The 20758-nt window shown below is 45.5% G+C and overlaps 1 protein-coding gene and 1 non-coding gene across 8 annotated transcripts in view; both read right to left on the bottom strand.

Moving 5' to 3' along the window:
• The window catches only part of SHROOM3 (shroom family member 3), a 329119-nt gene that overhangs the window by 59144 nt on the left and 249217 nt on the right, over window positions 1-20758 (bottom strand). Inside the window, exon 1 of one of the 7 annotated variants that reach the window (XM_010806189.4) lies at window positions 18131-18647. The gene's annotated coding sequence lies outside the window, so the exon portion shown is untranslated. 7 annotated transcript variants of the gene reach the window in all.
• On the bottom strand, window positions 13643-13715 carry TRNAG-CCC (transfer RNA glycine (anticodon CCC)). The gene has a single exon. It is a non-coding gene; the product is annotated as a tRNA-Gly (tRNA).

Below are 20758 nucleotides of genomic sequence, written 5' to 3'. Positions count from 1 at the left end.
AGTGTAATCGCCTCCTTTGTTACCTTACTTTTCTCAACGATTTGAGGATGCTTGACTTGAATATATTCAGTATTCCCCTAGACTGGAAGTCTGAAAGCCTGGTTGGGGTTCTGTCACTTGTGAGCCGAATGACATTGGGCAAGTAAATGGTGAGCCCCGGGCTCCTCATGGGGAACCTGAGAATATGGCAGAACCCACAGTGTAGGAGCCTGGCCCTGGAGTCTGAGTCAAGTCCTGGCCCCAGCCACTGAGCAAACTCTGTGACCTTGTCCTCTCTGTGCCTCTATTCTCGGATCTCTGAAATAGGTGCAAAAAACAATGGCTTTCATAGCATTGTTGAGAAGTGTTGTCTTAGTTGCTCAGTCATGTAGAACTCTTTGCAAGCCTATGGACGGTAGCCTCCATCCACAAAATTCTCCAGGTAAGAATACTGGAGTGGGTTGCCATGCCCTCCTCCATGGAATCTTCCCAACCGAGGATCGAACCTGGGTCTCCCACATTGCAGGTAGATTCTTTACCATCTGAGCCACCAGAGAGGCCCAATTCAGGTAAAGCACGTAGAATAATAATGTCTGTACCTATTCAGTTCAGTCCAGTCGCTCAGTCGTGTCCGACTCTTTGCGACCCCATGAATTGCAGCACGCCAGGCCTCCCTCAGAGAAGGCAATGGCAACCCACTCCAGTACTCCTGCCTGGAAAATCCCATGGATGGAGGAGCCTGGTAGGCTGCAGTCCATGGGGTCGCTGAGGGTTGGACACGACTGAGCGACTTCACTTTCACTTTTCACTTTCATGCATTGGAGAAGGAAATGGCAACCCACTCCAGTGTTCTTGCCTAGAGAATCCCAGGGACAGCGGGGCCTGGTGGGCTGCCGTCTCTGGGGTCGCACAGAGTCGGACATGACTGAAGCGACTTAGCAGCAGCAGCAGGCCTCCCTGTCCATCAGCAACTCCCAGAGTTCACTCAGACTCACGTCCATCAAGTCAGTGATGCCATCCAGCCATCTCATCCTCTGTTGTCCCCTTCTCCTCCTGCCCCCAATCCCTCCCAGCATCAGAGTCTTTTCCAATGAGTCAACTCTTCGCATGAGGTGGCCGAAGTACTGGAGTTTCAGCTTTAGCATCATTCCTTCCAAAGAAATCCCAGGGCTGATCTCCTTCAGAATGGACTGGTTGGATCTCCTTGCAGTCCAAGGGACTCTCAAGTCTTCTCCAACACCACAGTTCAAAAGCATCAATTCTTCAGCGCTCAGCTTTCTTCACAGTCCAACTCTCACATCCATACATGACCACAGGAAAAACCATAGCCTTGACTAGACGGACCTTTGTTGGCAAAGTAATGTCTCTGCTTTTGAATACGCTATCTAGGTTGGTCATATCTTTCCTTCCAAGGAGTAAGCGTCTTTTAATTTCATGGCTGCGGTCACCATCTGCAGTGATTTTGGAGCCCAAAAAAATAAAGTCTGACACTGTTTCCACTGTTTCCCCATCTATTTCCCATGAAGTAATGGGACCAGATCCCATGTTCTGAATGTTGAGCTTTAAGTCAACTTTTTCACTCTCCACTTTCACTTTCATCAAGAGGCTTTTTAGTTCCTCTTCACTTTCTGACATAAGGGTTGTGTCATCTGCATATCTGAGGTTATTGATATTTCTCCCAGCAATCTTGATTCCAACTTGTGTTTCTTCCAGTCCAGCGTTTCTCATGATGTACTCTGCATTTAAGTTAAATAAGCAGGGTGACAATATACAGCCTTGACATACTCCTTTTCCTATTTGGAACCAGTCTATTGTTCCATGTCCAGTTCTACTGTTGCTTCCTGACCTGCATACAGATTTCTCAAGAGGCAGGTCAAGTGGTCTGGTATTCCCATCTCTTTCAGAATTTTCCACAGTTTATTGTGATCCACACAGTCAAAGGCTTTGGCATAGTCAATAAAGCAGAAATAGATGTTTTTCTGGAACTCTCTTGCTTTTTCCATGATCCAGCAGATGTTGACAATTTGGTCTCTGGTTCCTCTGCCTTTTCTAAAACCAGCTTGAACATCAGGAAGTTCACGGTTCACGTATTGCTGAAGCCTGGCTTGGAGAATTTTGAGCATTACTTTACTAGTGTGTGAGATGAGTGCAATTGTGCGTTAGTTTGAACATTCTTTGGCATTGCCTTTCTTTGGGATTGGAATGAAAACTGACCTTTTCCAGTCCTGTGGCCCCTACTGAGTTTTCCAAATTTACCTATTCAGCACTCAGCAAATCAGCTCCTATAATTATATGTATCCTGCGGAGTTGGTATCAGGCTTCTAGATAATGTCTGTTAACTGTCCTGCATACTGCCTACACATGGGTATCTGCTTAATTAATGCATCATTTTCATTATTGTCTTCAACCTTCATTTTAGAACTCCTTTCAGCCAAGATCGTTATGTAAAACAGACACAACTAAAAGACCTAATTTATGCTGGAAATAACAGCAAAAAGAGCCTTGTCTGGAGTTAGCACATCAGAGCCTTTTGCAGAATTCATCATGTGGTCTCTAATTAGGTTTCTCCTACAGCTAAGCCACAAGAAAAAGCTCTGACGTGCTAACTCTGGACAAGGCTCTGTTGGCCCCAGTGGCCATCTGATTTAAGCTGAGGTGGAAAGTAGACTCAGAGGCATCTTATCAAATCCATAAACGTAAAGATGACACAGCACATCCACAGCCAGCCATTGATAGAATCCATTTCGACAGCAAGCTTGACTTTCTGGCTTTCCTCTAGACCCTGCTGCTGTCCATGGGAGAAAACAAGAAAGACCAGGCCTAAGCTTTCACAAAACCTTTGTGGCATTTAATAACTTCCTCATTTTGGGGCCTAAAACACAGTTGTTGGCTCTGCCCTCTCTGAATATGGCCGAGTCCTTTTCTCTCTCCTTAGCCCCTACCCCTCTCTGGGAAGCACCAAGGGATGGAAGGTCCAAGGTGCAGGCTGTCTGGAGTGAAGGGCTAGCAGGAAGAGCAGGCAAATAGGAAAGAGATGGAAGCAAGAAGAACAGGAGGCTGTTTCATCTTTTTAAGGATCTTTTACGCAGGATTCTTCTCACCCCTAGCAGAGACCAGCACCCCAGCAATGACCTCTGGGGGACCAGGCTGAGGTTAACAACCGGGTGTAAGGGCTCAGAAAACCTGGGTTGCATGTTGCTGACGGTGGCACCCAGGCTAAGTCACAGCACAGCCTCCCTGCCAATCTTCACCTCCCTGGACCCTGGGTGGGCTGGCTATGAGGCTCCCGTGTGAGCTGCCTGGATGCTCGACACCAAGGAGGAAGCAAGGCTGAAAGGAAGGCAGGAAGGATGACCAGCATGCAGAACACACGGGACAATAAATAAACACTTTTAAACATGCTCTAGTGAAAAGAAATTCCATAGTGAATCTTGCTGGCCAAACTGGTGAGACGTTTTTGAGGGTTGTTTTTAATATTGTTTCTTACTACTGTCCGTCTCAGTACCACAAACTATGAACAAGGAAACAGAAATCAGAGCTGACTTGAAAGATTTACCGGGGGCCAAAACAAAATGATTGTGATGCACTAGCCTAGTGTCATCTTTCTTCGCCAGATAAGAAACAAGAAATCCAGGCCAACCACCTACATATTTCTACTTCCTACGCTAAGTACATTCATATTCCCAGCCCCCACTGTTCATACATGAATGTGAGAATTGGACCATAAAGAAGGCTGAGCACCAAAGAATTGATGGTTTCGAACTGTGGTGCTGGAGAAGACTCTTGAGAGTTCCTTGGACAGCAAGGATATCAAACTAGTCAATCCTAAAGGAAATCAACCCTGAATAAGGACTGAAGCTGAAGCTCCAATACTTTGGCCACCTGATGAGAAGAGCCTTACTCATGAGAAAAGACTCTCATGCTGGGAAAGACTGAGGGCATGAGAAGGGGACAACTGAGGATGAGATGGTTAGATGGCATCACTGACTCAACGGACTCAAAGAGTTTGAGTGAACTCTGGGAGATGATTAAGGACAAGGAAGCCTGCTGTGATGCAGTCCATGGGATCACAAAGAGTCAAATATGACTTAGCCACCAAATAACAGCACAGTTCATAATTTATAAATATATAGTAACTGCTTCACTATTTGGTATTTAAGTGGAGTCCTTAACTGCTTTCTGAACTGAGCTTCAGCCAATACTGAAGAAGCAGTTCCAGATTGCCCTGTTCCTGTAGCTCTCTTGAACTCCAAGGAGAGGTGTCTGGGGAGGGTCTCTCAGATCCCTTTAGCTCCTGATTTCTACTACATTTCCATGAGGATGGGCAGAGGGGGCTCCAATCTCCTTAGCGTGGGCTGTTACAGCCTTAGGAAGAGCTCAGTTCTGACAATCAGCAGTTTTCTTCTTTTGGTTGTGTTTTGCCTGGGGAAGCTTCCTCGCCAGCCACATGCACTCCAGTCCCCCTCCAACCCAGGGGCCAGCGCCATCTTTAAAAACAAAACTAAATGGATTATGTCATTTCTAATAATAAAACTTGTGTAGCTTCCACATGCACTCTGGAGAAAATCCAAATTCTTATAAAGAACAATATAAAGAACAAGCCTGCCACGCTTTCCACTTCACACATGCAATTCCCTCCGCCTGGAAGTCTTCCTCCTGATTCTCCGCTTGATCGGCTCATCCTCAGCCTTTTGGTCCAGGGAGCACACCACCTCCTCAGAGACCATTTCATCTGCCTCATACAGTCTCTGCCCAGCACCTGGTCTTTCCTGTCATTGCACCTGGGGCCACAGGTAAATGTTTATTTCCACACGGATTGCACTGGACAGAAAGTGCAGCCAAGTCAGGGTCCATGGCTGGCTTTTCTTCAGTTTTGCGCTTTTAAACCATTACATACCCAGGGCCTCAGTGAGTGGCTCGAGATAGGCACATAATACAGATTTATAGAAACAATCACAGTTGACTGTAAAGGGAAAAATTGTGTGATGCATCCAAAATGGAGCTCTATGCCCTTCAACTTTTAAAGGCATTAAATTGTTTACGCATTTTGGGAAAGCTGGGGACCTCTTTTAGTCACTTTCTATATAAAGTTATGAGGGCTTCCCTGGTGGCTCAGCAGTAAAAAAAATTCACCTGCCAATGCAGGAGATGCGAGTTCAATCCCTGGGTTGGGAAGATTCCCCCTGAGGAGGACATGTAACCCACTCCAATATTCTTGCCTGGAGATTCCCATGGACAGAGGAGCCTGGCGGGCTACAGCCCATGGGGTCACAAAGAGTCGGACTCGACTGGCTGCTAAACAACAACAATATGTAAGGTTGTGAGTTGATTCCTTTGTGAAGTAGAATTCAGCTCTAACTGTTGGTCCCTGTCACAACAGCTAGCTTTTGTGGAGTAGACAGGAGCAGTGCTGGGGGAATACCCCCTTCGCCCAACAGTTGGCCCAGCTCAGCACCATCTTGCTGCCTTATGTTTCGAAACCACCAGAATGCCTTTTGAGATTAAACAGACAGAAGTGCATTTATACAGGGCTAAGTTGTCCTCAGAGTCTCCTAGAGAAATTCCTTTGGATTTAGGCGGGGTGCCTGTATGTATTCATTTTCATAATTTGTTCTGTGAAGTTGCGTTTGTGGGTGCCTGGGTCTCTATGTTCTCTTTCTGCTGCTCCAGGTCCATCACGCAGGAAGCTGCATGTCATCATCTCTGCATCCTGTTTCCAGGCCTCTCCTCGGATCAGAACCTCAGGTTCCCGAGCCCCTTTCTTCCCTTCAGTCTCTGGGAGGCAGAGAGGGTCTGGATTCTCCGCCCCTTCAGTGTGTGGCAGAAGATACTAAGAACCCATGCCCTCTGGCTCAGATTTCTGCTCTTAGCCTAAGGCAGCTGTTCTTTGTTTGCTGATGACTGGGCATCTATCAAAGGTGTCACAGATGTCCTCAATGAACTGCCCTCTCTTGAAAAGCCCCTTGTTTCTATTACTGATCTTTTGGTTCCTAGGTATTTAGACAGAACCTTTTGGGTCACTGTCCCTTCATTCTTCCCCTCTCTTGGGGCTTCCCTTGTGGCTCAGCTGGTAAAGAATCCGCCTGCAATGCCGGAGACCTGGGTTTGATCCCTGGGTTGGGAAGATCTCCTGGAGAAGGGATAGGCTGCCCACTCCAGTATTCTTGGACTTCCTTGGTGGCTCAGATGGCAGAGAATCTGCCTACAACACAGGAGACCCAGGTTCAGTCCCTGGATGAGGAAGATCCCCTGGAGGAGAGCATGGCAACCCACTCCAGTATTCTTGCCTGGAGAATCCCATGGACAGAGGAGCCTGGTGGGCTACAGTCCATGGGGTCCCAAAGAGTCAGACACGACTGAGCGACTAAGCACAGCACAGCAAAGGGCATGCTTACAGTGGAACGCACTGAACAGGATACAGGCCTGAGGCAACACAGAGTGAACTTCTTAGATGGTAAGTAATAATTTAAAAAGCAAGTGAAGTGCAAGTCTCTCAGTCATGTCTGACTCTTTGCGACCCCATGAACTATACAGTCCATAGAATTCTCCAGGCCAGAATACTGGAGTGGGTAGCCTATTACTTCTCCAGGGTATCTTCCTGACCCAGGAATCGAACTGGGCTCTCCTGCACTGCAGGTGGATTCTTTACCAGCTGAGCTACCCAGGCATCCCTTTACTTGTCCTCAAAAAAACCTCTTCCTTCTGTTCACCCACCTTGGTTTGGCAGTATGGTTATTACAGGAGGCCACGTATAACCCTTCAGCCGTGCATAGAGGTGCTTTGTAGGTCTCGGCCCTGTGTCTACCTGTACCTCCTGTGCCTCTTGTTGACGCTTTTTCTCACTTGATTTCCCCTGAAACCTCCCAAATGGAACAAGTGTACAACTTACAACACTAACATTCAGCATATTTCTGACTCTTTCCGAAACCATAAGCCTAACTATCTCCAGATCTTAAGCCAGTGACCTAGATGCCAACCTTGCATCTGGAAAAGGGTGGGTAGGGGAAAAAGCCAAATGACTAGCCAAATCTTTTAACCTACCTATTAAATACTTAATCTGCGTCATATTTACTTTTGACTGCAATGCTACCACCTCCAGGGCCCTAAGACTAGTCCAGGGCAAGTGCATAGGAAAACCAAGGGCCCTCATGCAAGGGCTTATATTAAACTGGTGACATCTTTACCACTGGAGTGTATTGTCCTAGACACAAACACTCAAGAGTGTGACCTTAAATCAACACAGTAAGTGGCAGGCTGCATAACTTGTATGAACAATGCGGATTCCGCAGCCAGCTGCTTGGGTTCCTATTCTGGCTCTGTCACCTCGCAGGTGTCTGACTTTGGGCAGGTCACTCAGCCTCTCAAGCCTCAGTTTCCTCCCCTATAAATATTAAAATACGCATATCAAAGTGTAGTTGTGAGGCTTGAATGAATATGTGTAACACACTCAGAACGGTGCCTGGCAGTGTTTCCTTCTTACCAATGGCAAGGAAATTTACATTTCTTGGACACATGGTGTGTACCAGATACTGTGCTTTAATAGGTTATTAATCTTATCGTTTGAGACAGCAATGATCCTCATATAGATAAAGAAAGCAAAAAGAAATAAGACAAGTAGAAAGTAGTCCAGCCGGAGACCACACCACCCCTCACGCAATGCCTGAAGGTCCCAAGACTGTGCGTGCTTTTTTCTTAGGCATCAGCCACATGCCAATCCACATGACCATTTCTGCCACATGACCCTTTTGCCAGTCATACATGACAGAAAGCAATGAATGAAGACAAAAGACCAGAAAAAGTACCAAAATGTTACTACTGGGTGATAGGATTAAGGGTGATATTTTTTCCCCCTTTTCTGTATCTTGCAAATTGTTTACAATTAACATTTATGACTGTAGTTATCAGAAAAAGTAAAATCAGCCTTAATTTTTTTTCCCCTCACTAGAATGAATCTCAGCCTGATTTCTCCATATTTTTAAAGGAAAATCTTTGTCGAGAAATGGAGTGGATGTACTACCTTGGGAGTAAGTCTGGGCAATGGAAAGACTTCATGCCACTATTCCATCTGAGCCCTAGGACCTCATCTGTAAAAAGGGGACAGAGTATTATCTGCCTGGTGACATGGCTGTGGGATCTGGTAAGCCTGGCACGTGATAACCACAAGAAGGGAGCTATTATCATTTGATCCAAGTGGCCTACATGAGAGAGATGAGTACGGGAAGGCACCCAAGGGGTGTGACAGGATGCGGGTATAACCATTGGCTCTTTCATTCCTTAAAGAGGGCAAACTGCAAATGTCCAAAGCATTTGGTGAGAGAGATAAATGTCACAGTTATCGCATATAAGAACAGGAAATAAAAGGCGTTACCTGGGCCCCTTAGGAACAGACCAGGGCAGAAGGCCCAGCAACCAGCGTGAAAGAAATGGTTTCTGGAGTATCAAGGCTGACAGTATCAGCCTGAGGATTCTTCTACAAGCCTCGTTTCAGCAGAGGGAGCTTCAGGCGCTGAGCAGGGATGGGACTCGGCGAATGTGTATGCATGGCTGTTTTCAAAACACGATAAGGTTGGGCCCAGGTCTTTTTAGATCCTGGAGTCCTCTCACCTCAGGCTTTAGGGAGTGAGACCCCCTATCCTCCTGCAAGTGGGAGTGGATGACAGACCCTGGCTCTGGAAGGGAGGCGACTGCAGTCTGTGGGAGGTGGGGTTTCTTTCTCCCATGCGTGCTCAGTCATGTCCAATTCTGTGACCCCATGGACTGTAGCCCACCAGGCTCCTCTATCCATGGGATTCTCCAGGCAAGAATTCTGGAGTGGGTTGCCATTTCTTCCTCCAGGGGATCTTCCTGACCCAGTGATCGAACCCAGGTCTCCTGCATTGGCAGGCAGATTCTTTACCACTGAGCCATCAAGGAAGCCCTTCTCTCTTCCATCTACATGCAAATAAGTTGCTCCTGTCCTAGACCTGCATGGAGAAGAGGGATGGACGTGCAAAATGTAAATGGAGGTGGTCATTCATCGCAAGAAAATAGGTCCCTGGCTAAATTTGGCAACAGCTGAGGGATCTTAGCAAAATGGAACTCACCCCCTTGTTTGTGGGGGAGGCCTAATCCTTACTTTGCCCAAGAGGATTATTGGGTCTTAGAAAGAAGCTCACATGCACTTTTTTTAAGCTCGTGCCAACTGCATTTGTGTCCACAATATCTAAGATTCGTTCTGCTTTTTGGGGTAGATAATAGACATTCCATGCTATTTACATCCCTCCAAATCTCAAACCTAAATGTTTCCAACCTCTGCTATCACCCAAAGTGGGACTCTGTCTCCCAAGCTTTGCCCCAGCTGTTGCTTTATATTCTTTGGAAGTATATTTTAAATGGAAGGCAAGGTACCCAAACTGCAGTCAACTTGTGGAAAAGTAGGTGTCTGTGGATTTTAATATATCTTTTCAAGGTGTTTGTAACTATGGTTCCACTGGCTAAGTTTCTACTCATCCCCATCATTTTCCCTTTCCTTCCGTTACTATGTGCTGTGCTATGCTAAGTCACTTCAGTCATGTCCGACTCTTTGCAATCCTATGGACTGTAGCCCACTAGGCTCCTCTATCCGTGGAATTCTCCAGGCAAGAATACTGGAGTGGGTTGCCATGCCCCTCTTCAGGGGATCTTCCTGACCCAGGGATTGAACCCGTGTCTCTTATGTCTCCTGTACTAGCAGGCAGGTTCTTCACTACTAGCGCCACCCGGGAAGCCCAGCACCTGAGTAGGGCTTTACAAAGTATTTTTACATAACAAATTCAATCCTCATAATAAGCCTATGAAGTGTTTTCCCTCTTTCATAGAAAAAGGAAACCGGGGAATGGGTAATTTAAGTAAATTGCTCAAGATCACAAAGACAGTGGTAAAGCCAAGACCCCACACACTATAAGGCTCGGAAGCATGCCCTTAACCTTGATCTGCACATCATCTAGGGGCTCAGATACTTGTAGGTGGAGTGGACTGTAGAATAAATAGAGCTGCCTGATTCCAGGAAAAGCATGACAATTCTTCCGGTCCTGGCATCCTCAGGAGCCACGATCTGTGGTGCCTTCTATAGTAACTTCTCACCTTCACCAACAGGGCTGCTTAATTTCCACCTGCAGTTACAGTTCCTGTTTCTGGGGCCAATGGAACTCTCAATGAGTAGGAATCTGGGCCTCAAACAGCTTCTGATTTGAAGCTTCAAGACAAACTCTGAGCTGGCTGTGCTCTCCTCTTGAACCTTTGGGCTGCCCACGATCCCTAGGTTTCCTGAGCCTACCTGGTCCTCCAAGCTGAAGGAAAACCTGCCATGGACACCAATTCCTTCCAGACCAGAGCCTGGTCTTGTTAACGTCCCAGGCATAAACAGATGGTACTGGGCACAAAAGCTAAAACAAAAGCAGGTGGGAAAGTGAGTGGTCATCTTCTTCCAAATGGGCACAGCAGGTCCTACCCCCTTGCCTGGGCACCAGCACACAGAAGGAGGTGCCAGTGGGTAGGGGCTTGGCAGGTCCACCCCGGGCCAGCTGAGAGCAGGAAATACCCTGTGAGCCGCACATCACCCCCGTCTCCCCTCCCACTAGAATGCCAGCACGCCAAGCCTGGGAAAAGTACAGAATCCATGACAAAGAGAAGGTACTGGACTGTGACCCCATGCCACGAACCAGGGGCGGATCAGGGGCCTCCGCCCCAGCCAGACCTGGCTCAGTGGGGAGGCGGCCTCCTCTCACTACTGAATTCCAGCTGCTGGTGGTGAAGAGGTAACCATGGGAACCAACACAAAGGGCTTAAGTTGAGTGAAAGAGGCTGGAGGCGATGGGGAAGAAGCAGAGGGACCTTCAAGTGACAGTCCTACGATTCTAGCTTTAGCCCAGCACAGTTACTATGGATCAGACTAAGAGACTAGTGGAACCTGAACAGAGCCAAGCAGCCTCTAGGGGTCAGAGACAACCAGAGAGCTGTAGGGTTTCCCTCCAGATTTCTTTTCTCCCCTTCAGAGTGATGCCCCCAAAGCTTCATCCACCAGGACTTTTGCCCTGAGATAACATGGCTCACTTGGGTGGACAAAACTGGTACACGGTGACGTTCCTTTAAACACAAGCAGCACTTTGCAAAGAGGTTCCTCTCGTGCCCCCTGGCTTCAGCCTGTTGTCCCAGCAGCACCCACTCTGCTTGCTGAGGGGCTTCCCTGGTGGGTTTTACACAGACCTGGGTGGTTGAGGAACTGGTCCGGAGGTTGGCTGACAAGCTACACTACAGAAGACAGCCATGGATGCTGAGAACGTTAAGAGAGCATATTGCATAAAAACCTGTACTCTGGTGAGGTGGGCTGGGAATTCCGTGAAAAGGCTCATATCTACGTAGGGAATCATGTCTGTATACTTAACTACCTTCCCCTCAAGGCATATTATTTTAATTGGCCAATGTGACTTCATGTGTCTTCATTAACTCAGAAGGGTTCTCAATCTACCACTTGGTATTTTTTCTTTTATAAAGTTCTAACTCAGGGTTCTCCAGAATCTGGCAGTTGAGGAAACGCCATGAAAATGGGGAATATAAAATATCCCGGGGCAACAGTTTAATGTTCCTCTTAATTTTTAAAAAATATAGCTGATTTATAGTGTTGTATTGGACTTAGGTGTACATCAAAGAGATTCAGTCATATATATATTCTAACATATATAATGGAGCTGAAGCTCCAATGCTTTAGCCACCTGATGCAAAGAGCCAACTCACTGGAAAAGACCCTGATGCTGGGAAAGACTGAGGGCAGGAGGAGACGCGGGCAACAGAAGATGAGATGGTTGGATGGCATCACTGACTCAAATGGACATGAGTTTGAGCAAACTCTGGGAGATAGTGAAGGACAGGGGAGCCCGGCGTGCTGCAGTCCATGGGGTTCCAACAACAATATTCTACCAGATACACACTAGTATACACGTAAAATAGACAACAAGGATCTACATTTCTCTCGCTTTCAGGGCTTGTGGTACACTTCTCATCTTGCGTTGCTGGTAGAGACCAAGATAATACTGCCCTATGTCAGCCCCTACTAGGGCTTTACAAAATCTCAACCAAATCCACATTCTTTGTTCACAAGTCACAGAGGGCCGCTGACAGGAAGACTTTTAAGGGCCTGGGGAAAGACCCGGACCACATTTACAAGCATGTCTCCTGTGAGTCCCCCTCCACAAGGTAGAAAGTAGATCCATCAACTATTTAAGATATACATACTCTCCATCACCGGTGCTCACCTGCACACCGCCCAACATTGTAGCCTGAGTGCCACTTACTGGTGTTAATTTCTACCTGCAGTAGTTAAATCTTAAGAATAATTTCACCTAAAAGGGAAAGGCAAATTCCAGGAGATAGTGAAGGACAGGGAAGCCTGGTGTGCTACAGCCCGTGTGATCGCAAAGAGATGGGCATGACTTAGCAATTGCACAAGGGCAACAAGAAGGGAAAAGTAACTGGTATCTATTAATAACCTCCTCAGTTGAGAGGCAAGATCTGCGGGGTTCCAACCCTGGCACCTCCATACCCTCAGCAAGCTAGTTCATCTTTTCTGTGGTTTTGGAGTTTTCTCACCTTTAAAGGGCTCAATAAGAGTGCCTACCTCATACAAGCATGAGGAAGATACAAAAAGAGTCTCAGACAGCACCTCTTAGCAGGGACTCGATACATATTAGATATTAATTCCCACTAGGTGCCAGGATAGTTATTTTTATATTTTAATCCTTAAAACAGCCTAATCTGATCATATATATTAACACTTCTTTTATCACCATTTTACAGATACGGAAACTCAGGCTTAAAGAATTTAAGGACCTACCCTAAATTACTAGGCAGTAAAGCTCAGATTTAGGAGAAGGCAACGGCACCCTACTCCAGTACTCTTGCCTGGAAAATCCCATGGGCGGAGGAGCCTGGGAGGCTGCAGTCCATGGGGTCGAGAAGAGTCAGACATGACTGAGCGACTTCACTTTCACTTTTCACTTTCGTGCACTGGAGAAGGAAATGGCAACCCACTCCACTGTTCTTGCCTGGAAAATCCCAGGGATGGGGAAGCCTGGTGGGCTGCCATCTGTGGGGTCGCACAGAGTTGGACACGACTGAAGCGACTTAGCAGCAGCAGCAAAGCTCAGATTTGGGTTTCCAGGTGACACTAGTGGTTAAGAATCCACCTACCAATGCACGTAGACATAAGAGATTCAGGTTTGATCCCTGGGTTGGGAAGATCCCCTCAAGGAGGGCACGGCCACCCACTCCACTCCAGTAACCTCGCCTAGAGAATCCCATGGACAGAGGAGCCTGGAGGGCTGCCGTCCAGTGTCACAAAGATACGGACACGATGGAAGCAAGTGAGCACGCATGCACCCAGAGCTCAGATTCAAACCCAGGCTGCTCTGTTTTCATAGCCTAAGACGCTTCCACAATTCTATACTGCCTTTCTAGGAGACCATGTTGTTGTAACTAAAAGTAAGGATAAGAAGAAATTCTGGTGTCTAAGAAAACAGCATCAAAACAAAACAGGATTTTAAATCTCCACCTTAAGCAAGAGGCTTTTTTAAACTAGTTTTTAAAATTAAAAAAAAAAAAAGCATTTATTTGGCTACACTGGGTCTTAATTGCAGCATGTGGGATCTAGTTCCCTGACCAGGGATTGAACCTGGGCCCCCTGCATTGGGAGTGCAAAGTCTTAGCCACTGGACCACCAGGGAAGTCCCTAAAGTTTTTTTTTAAACTAACAAAACCAGCCTAAGAGAATGCCTCTGCCCTGAAAAAAAAAAAGCGCATAAGAAATGGGCACACATTCACACAATCAGGGCAGCTGTGAACCTTTGGGTGTAAAACGTTTTATTATTCATCACCGAATTCCCAGGGGTTAATATGTTCTCAGTAAACGTTTGGTAAATGCTTAGGGAATGAGTTAAATCATTCTAACAACAAAATGCTTCTCTTGGACTTGGCTAAGTTTACATTGTCTTTCCCGAACACTTTGCTGAACCTAAATAATTGAAGATTAACAGATTAAGTAAACTAGTATTATATTTACCACTCTGTACAAGGTATTTTACTGAAAAATCCAGTTATATAATGTGTCCCTTAAAAAAAAAAAGCACAATATTAATTATATAGAGATGATTTTTCTTTCCCCTACTTCTTTGGAAAGAGTTTATAATATGTAAACCTTTCACCTGGATTCTGTGAATGCTGTGAGCCTGGTCTGGTAGTTCAGTTTCAACTACTCTCATGAAATCCTCAAAAACAGAGGGCTTTGCCTAGCGGGTATTTTCTCTTTGAGGTTTACATTTGATAGCAAAGCAAAGCCCTAGTGGTACTTTGATCAGGTAAGCAAGAACTAAATTTAAATTCCCTACAACCTGGGAAAAGAACCCATTAAAATGAAGATACATATAATGTTAAGGATATTTGTTACTATAAGATCCTTGATAATCTTAAATAAATGAGGTGGCTTTTACAAAAAATGGAAATCACTTTCTCATTAACAACAAAACCACATATTTATCACAATACATGGAATTATGAGGGGACACTTACCGAGTTCTTAACTAAGCTAAATACTTCAATTATCTAACAATTCTTAAAACCCTGTGAAGGAGGTATTTCATTACTGTCCAATGGCTCCGGGTTCAGATGCATTTAATAACTTACCCAGAGTAACATACACCTAGAGACAGAGATGAGATATATACTCTTGTCTATCTCTAGGAACTATGCTCTGCTTCGAATTGAGCTAATGCTTCGAGTACAATAAAACACGTCTCAAATGCTCAGTTCAATGGAGTTTGATAACTGTGTAACAATCGTTCAAATCAAGACATACAACATTTCCATGGCTCCGAAAGTCACCTCTTGCCAAACTCTCTCGATCCCCACCCCCAAGCAACCACTAACATCCATAGTCATAGATTAGTTTTGCCTGTTCTAGAACTTCATAAATAGAACTGCTACATATTCTTTTGTGTCGGCCTTCTTTCAGTTTAACATAATGGTTGAGGTTCATCCCGGTTCTTGTGTTTATCACAAGCTCACCCCTTTTGATTGCTGAGTGGTATTCCCTTGGTGTGGCTGTACCACAGTTTATCTGTTTTCTTATTGGTGGACACAGGGTTGTTCTCAGTTGTTGGCAATTATGAATAACATTGCCATGGCCACTCTGTACAAGCCTCTTTGTGGGCATCTGTTTTCATCAGTTTGGGTAAATAGCTGGGTGTGGATATGTTGAGTCATAAGGTTGATGTATGTTTAACTTTATAACAAACAAGTTCTTAACCCCTGTACTCTATTCCCTCAGAATGGCACTAGCTTATTGACATGTTTGATTTCTTCTCTTACATGACGAATTCCTTGAGGACAGAGGACCAATCTGCAGTTGCCGAGCCTCCCACATAGCAAATGTTTGTCGAACAAATGAACGATCATTGTTCATACTCCTATTCCTTCTCTGGGTGTTACCAAAGCATAAGAAAACATGCTTGGCATGCATGGAGAAATAGGACAAGCTGAAGGGTTGTGAGGTGGGGGTAAAAGAACCAGCCAGCTAGGAGACTCCTGACTTGCCCGTTTTTTTTTTTTTTTTTGACATGACCTTTCCTAGAAAGTAAATCCCTCCCAATGATCCTGCAGGGAGGGCGAGGGGTGGCTATTCCTGATCAAGTGACCACGGAAAGGGAGGAAGGTGTCGCTGCAATTGAGGTCACATGGTGGTTAGGATTACAGGATACTTCTGTCAAACAGGAGGGTGGAGGAAGCAGCAACCCATGAAATTCTAGTGGCAGAGCAGGAGCTCAGGAGGACGGCCTCCAACACAAGTTACAGGAATACTTGGTTTTGGTGAAAGTACCACACCGTTTCTACATTGGAAACGGAAAGTCAAGAATACATTTGGAGGAGAAAGTAAAATGTTCATGTAAAAATGTAATCAGACTTAGGGTTAGTTGCTCAGTTGTGTCCAACTCTTTGTGACCCCATGTAATATATATAGCTCGCCAGGCTCCTCTGTCCATGGGATTCTCCAGGCGAGAGTACAGGAGTGGGTAGCCATTCCCTTCACCAGGGGATCTTCCCAACCCAGGGATCGAACCCAGGTCTTCTGCACTGCAGGCAGATTATCTACTTTCTAAGTCTTGGGAAGCAGAACTTTTAATTTCCATAAATCTGTTCATTTACTTGAAATTACGGAACTTATGCTACAGTCAACCTAGAACTTCTTAGAAAATAAATAAATCACTGTTGATTTTTTATCCATCAACAGAAAAGGACTGGCAAGTCCTGGGGGTAAATTTAAAATCTTTTTAGCCAAAGGAAAAAAAAATTTTTTTTTTTTTAACATAAATCAAAACAGGGCTTTGCCACATCCTGAGCTCAGGTGCTTCTGAGGCAATCTTTATTTCCCTTGATTCCAGGTTGCTGAGGACTGAAATTTGTTTAGAATTCCTCAATTTGGGGGTTCTGAGAAGTGACCTTGCCTGCCTTTATCCAAACAGTATTGCACCAAAGCCATCCTAGGCAGATGGATGTTTATCCTATTCTTAAAATCTCCAGGGAAGTAAATTCTCTACAACATCCCTTGGTAACCTTCTCCAGGGTTTTATCAAGTGTACAGCAAGGAAGTTCTGATGCAGAAACCAATAAAAATATTAACTCTATGAACCTAGTTACCAGCACTGAAAAGGCGTATGTGTTTGGGCACTTTGCCTTCATGGTAGAGATGTATTTACAAAACAGGCTATACAAACAGAAACCATTTGTCTGGAGCAGATGTGGGAAGTTGATTCAAGAGAAACTGCCACAATAAATTCCGTCCCATGAACCATGTGAATAAGTTATTGTTGGTTATAACATTTTTTAAAGTACAAATTTATTTCCTTGTCAATTCCTAAACCAGGTTTGTTAGCAATTTTAAAAACTCCAATACAGCTGCAAAGTTTTCAAATAACTAGGCTTCCATGAAAAACTAGGCCTTGACCAATCGAACGTAAATATGATTGTTAAGGACAGTTTACTTCTGTATATGCCACTTTTCTGCCATGATCATGAAACACTTTTGTAATTAAAACAAAATTTTTTTAAAGACAAAAATTAACCATCGAAATTAATTAAAATGTAAACCAACTTCCGGTGAGATTATTTGAGGCAAGATTAAGCATATGTCTGACCAATGTGCTTTTTGCTGGAAATGATAATTTACCTAGCCTTAAAATATTAACTAGTTAGAAATAGGAGACGCACAGAACTATCATCAGAAGCCCCTGTGCTAAGATTTCCTGCCTCACCCTGACATCTCAGAGCAATCTCTCCATGGAGATTATATACATGTGGGCTTCTATTCCCTTCCTCTCAAAAGCCTCCATGCACAAAAGTGCACCACAACAATAACACGATTAAAAAAAAAAAAAAGTAATGCCAAAATACATCAGAGAGAAGAAAAAGCCGGTCACACCTCCCCCACCGGATGCTGGATGTATTGAAATTTCATTACCTCTCCTCCACCCCTCAGCAAAGCACTTTCCTCTCTCTGGCAGCTCACAGTAAAGCGTGTGTCAGGTATCATTTCATTTTCGTGATTTAATTCCTGCAACATGACAGTGGGACACACCTTTAAAAAGAAACTGCCTTAAGAGGTGGAACAAGTGCAAGGGGGGAGGGGCAGGCATGCGCCTCAAAGGCACTCTTGGGATCTTTCCTACAGAAACAAATCCAGTAAAACCAAGAAAGGCCAGTCGTTCTAAACTCAGTAGGAGCCCTCGTAAGAAGCAATTTATCAAAATTAAAATATTTCACAGATCATTTCTCCTGAAAAGTTTTCATGCTGTCAATAATCTGCAATTCTTTTCCTCTTGGAGTAGCAGTTTCTGCCTCCCTAATAAAATTATTTTTTTAAAAAAAAGGCCAAGGTCCAGGAGTGTCAGGAGGACCCTCGGAGGGCGCCACCTACCCCCATCAGGCCGGCCGCCGGCAGAGAAAGCCCGCCCGAGGACTTATCCTTGCAGAGAGGGTTCTTCAGAGTCGCCGCGGGGACCGAAATAGACACCCTTTAGAGAGCAGAAGGCTGGGTACCCGCCTTCCCTCCGCCCCGCCCGGGGAAAGCGGACCCGAGTCCCACACTCACCATCGCCGCTCGCCGAGCCGCGGTCGCCCCCCGGGGCCGCGCGGGGCTCGGGGCCGACGCCAAGTTCAAACCTCGCCGCCGCTCGGAGGAGGCGGCGCGGGGCATCGCCGGCGGGGCCGGGCCGCGCTTAACAATGGGAGGCTCGGCCGCGCCCTGCGCCCCGGCTACAGCCGCGAGCCCGGGGCGCGGGGCTGCTGGGGGTGAAGCGGGACGCCGGGCCCGGAGGGTGCGGGGGCGCCCGATCACCACGCCTACCGGGCCGCCGGGGCCGAGCCGGAGGGGCCGCGCTCGCTCCGCGCTCGCCACCAGGTAATCGCACAGGAAGCCTCGCCGATTGGCCCGGCCGCTCAGGACGGGATTTGCATTTCAATGGCAGCGCTAGCTCCCTAAGGTTTGAAAAAGGATTCCCGGCTACAGGAGCCGGGCTCCGCTCGCCGCCGCTCCGCCGTCCACGTCCTCGGGTCCTCGTGGTATTCAGGGGGCCGACTCACACACTCGGGCGCTGCTTGATCGGTTCACAGTCAGAAAGGTGTCTTAACTCCACCTCCCCGCCCATTTTGAAGTGAAGGGGGGGATCCCAGAACAAAATACCCATTTCAAAAAGCCCGCGCTCGCTTTTCAGGGGCTATATAGTTAGTAATTGATCAAATGAAGCATGAATGAACAAGGTAAAAAGTTCACATCTTTAAAAAAAACAAAAAACAAAGCTCGCATTACATGGAAAATAGCCATCCTTTTTCTCCGTGTGTTCTTTTTCCCGTATAAATCAACTGGAGAGCTTCAGGTTGTTTCTGATAGCTAATGCTGTTGAAACCTCCCTTCCCAGTTCTTTTGTTTCCTGAGCATCATCTCTAGATGAGGAACAGGTGATTATTAACAGGTTATGACTGTAATCTTACAGGAAATTCTGGATTCAGCTTTGCAAACTTTGGGGTCTTAGGCAGTATACACACCTGAATTTATTTTGCATTGAGATAGAGGTACTCCTTTAATATTCTTAAGGAGGGTGTGGTGCTATTTTCAGTTTCATCTTTCTTTAAAGACTCTTCCAGCCTCTAACAGAGGTGGGAAAAAAAATTTTTTTTTCTGTAAAAAGTGCGTTTCTTAATGACTTTCACATGCATCTCCAGGGATCAACAGTAAGGTTTGAAATTGGCTTTATTTCTTCTCCCTCAAGCAGAATGCCTGTTAAAATTTTATTTTATATATAGTAGTTTTTAATATATTATTTTATATATATCAGGTTCTATATTTAGGGTGATAAACACACATATAGACCCAGAAAAGAGAATGTCTAATTAGGTAGGAACTAGAAACCTCAGTTCCCATAGAGTTAATATTATTTGCCTTTACTTGGCTGTGCTTTTTATAATATCCTGGCACAATGCAGAAGAATTGGGGGCTACAAAAACTACTAAATAAACCTCTTTATAGATATTTTCAAGAACGGGATTCCCCCTCCCCCAAGGTATTACCCCCCTCCCCTTGAAGTTGTATTTTCTTTGCATCATGGTATCACTGCTGCTGCTAAGTCGCTTCAGTCGCGTCCGACTCTATGCCATCCCATAGACGGCAGCCCACCAGGCTCCGCCGTCCCTGGGATTCTCCAGGGAAGAACACTGGAGTGGGGTGCCATGTCCTTCTCTGTCATGGTATCACAGGCATGTACAAATATATATACACCTGCCACACAGCCAGAGGAGTACCCACCCACATTGTTGCTAGGTGTTAGAAGCAGGGAGGCTAATGTTGCCTGTTCTGTGTCCTAATGTCCTGTGGGGATCTAGATTTAGGTGGAAGCAGATGATGCTCAGAACTTAAGCTTTAAACAAGGTGGTCAGTCCTTACTGCTTAGAAAGCACATTGCAGCTGCTGCCATGTCAAGGAAGTAAGGCGTATTAACTGAGGACGCAGCCAGGAGCTCTGTAGGCAGAGGAGATAAGACCTCCTCCCCTGCTGCCCTGCTACCTTGTTTCCTGAGTGCCCAGGGTCAGGTGAAACCTTGTAAGGCTGGACCAGATTCCTCTACTCTTGTGCAAAACATCACTTTAAATTGGCGATTCAAAACACACTGTGGCCACTGAAAATAAATGCATGGTTACCAAAGGGGAAAGGGGGGAAGGGATATATTAGGAGTTCGGGATTAGCAGATACAAACTACTATATATAAAATAAACAAGGTCCTGCTGAAAAGCATAGGGAACTATATTCAATATCTTGTGATAACCTATAATGGAAAAGAATATATATATATATATTTAAACCACTTTGTTGCACACTGGAAACTAACATAACATTGTAAATCAACTATACTGCAATTAAAAAAAAATGTTTTAGAAACACTTTAGATCCAATTTTTACCTCCCACATAGACTTCATGACACCGGTTAAATCCATCACTATGACAGGAATTCCTGGGCTTCCGCTGTACCACAGGTTCTGGAAAAACACTTTTTACTTCTACCTATAATTTAGATGTATTGCCAGATACTTGTAGATAAAAGGAAAACAAATTATCTCCTGGGATCAAAGGTGAGATTGGAAATGAAAAAATCTACACAGCAATAGAAAATTCGGCAAACTGCGCTCTGTTTGAGCTAGGAGTAAGTTCCCTCACCGGGTCCTTCA

The sequence above is a fragment of the Bos taurus genome, chromosome 6 (assembly GCF_002263795.3).
Source record: "Bos taurus isolate L1 Dominette 01449 registration number 42190680 breed Hereford chromosome 6, ARS-UCD2.0, whole genome shotgun sequence".
NCBI classification, from domain to species: Eukaryota; Metazoa; Chordata; class Mammalia; order Artiodactyla; family Bovidae; genus Bos; species Bos taurus.
The sequence above is the reverse complement of the archived record's forward strand: the minus strand, read 5'-3'. Positions and strand labels throughout refer to the sequence as shown.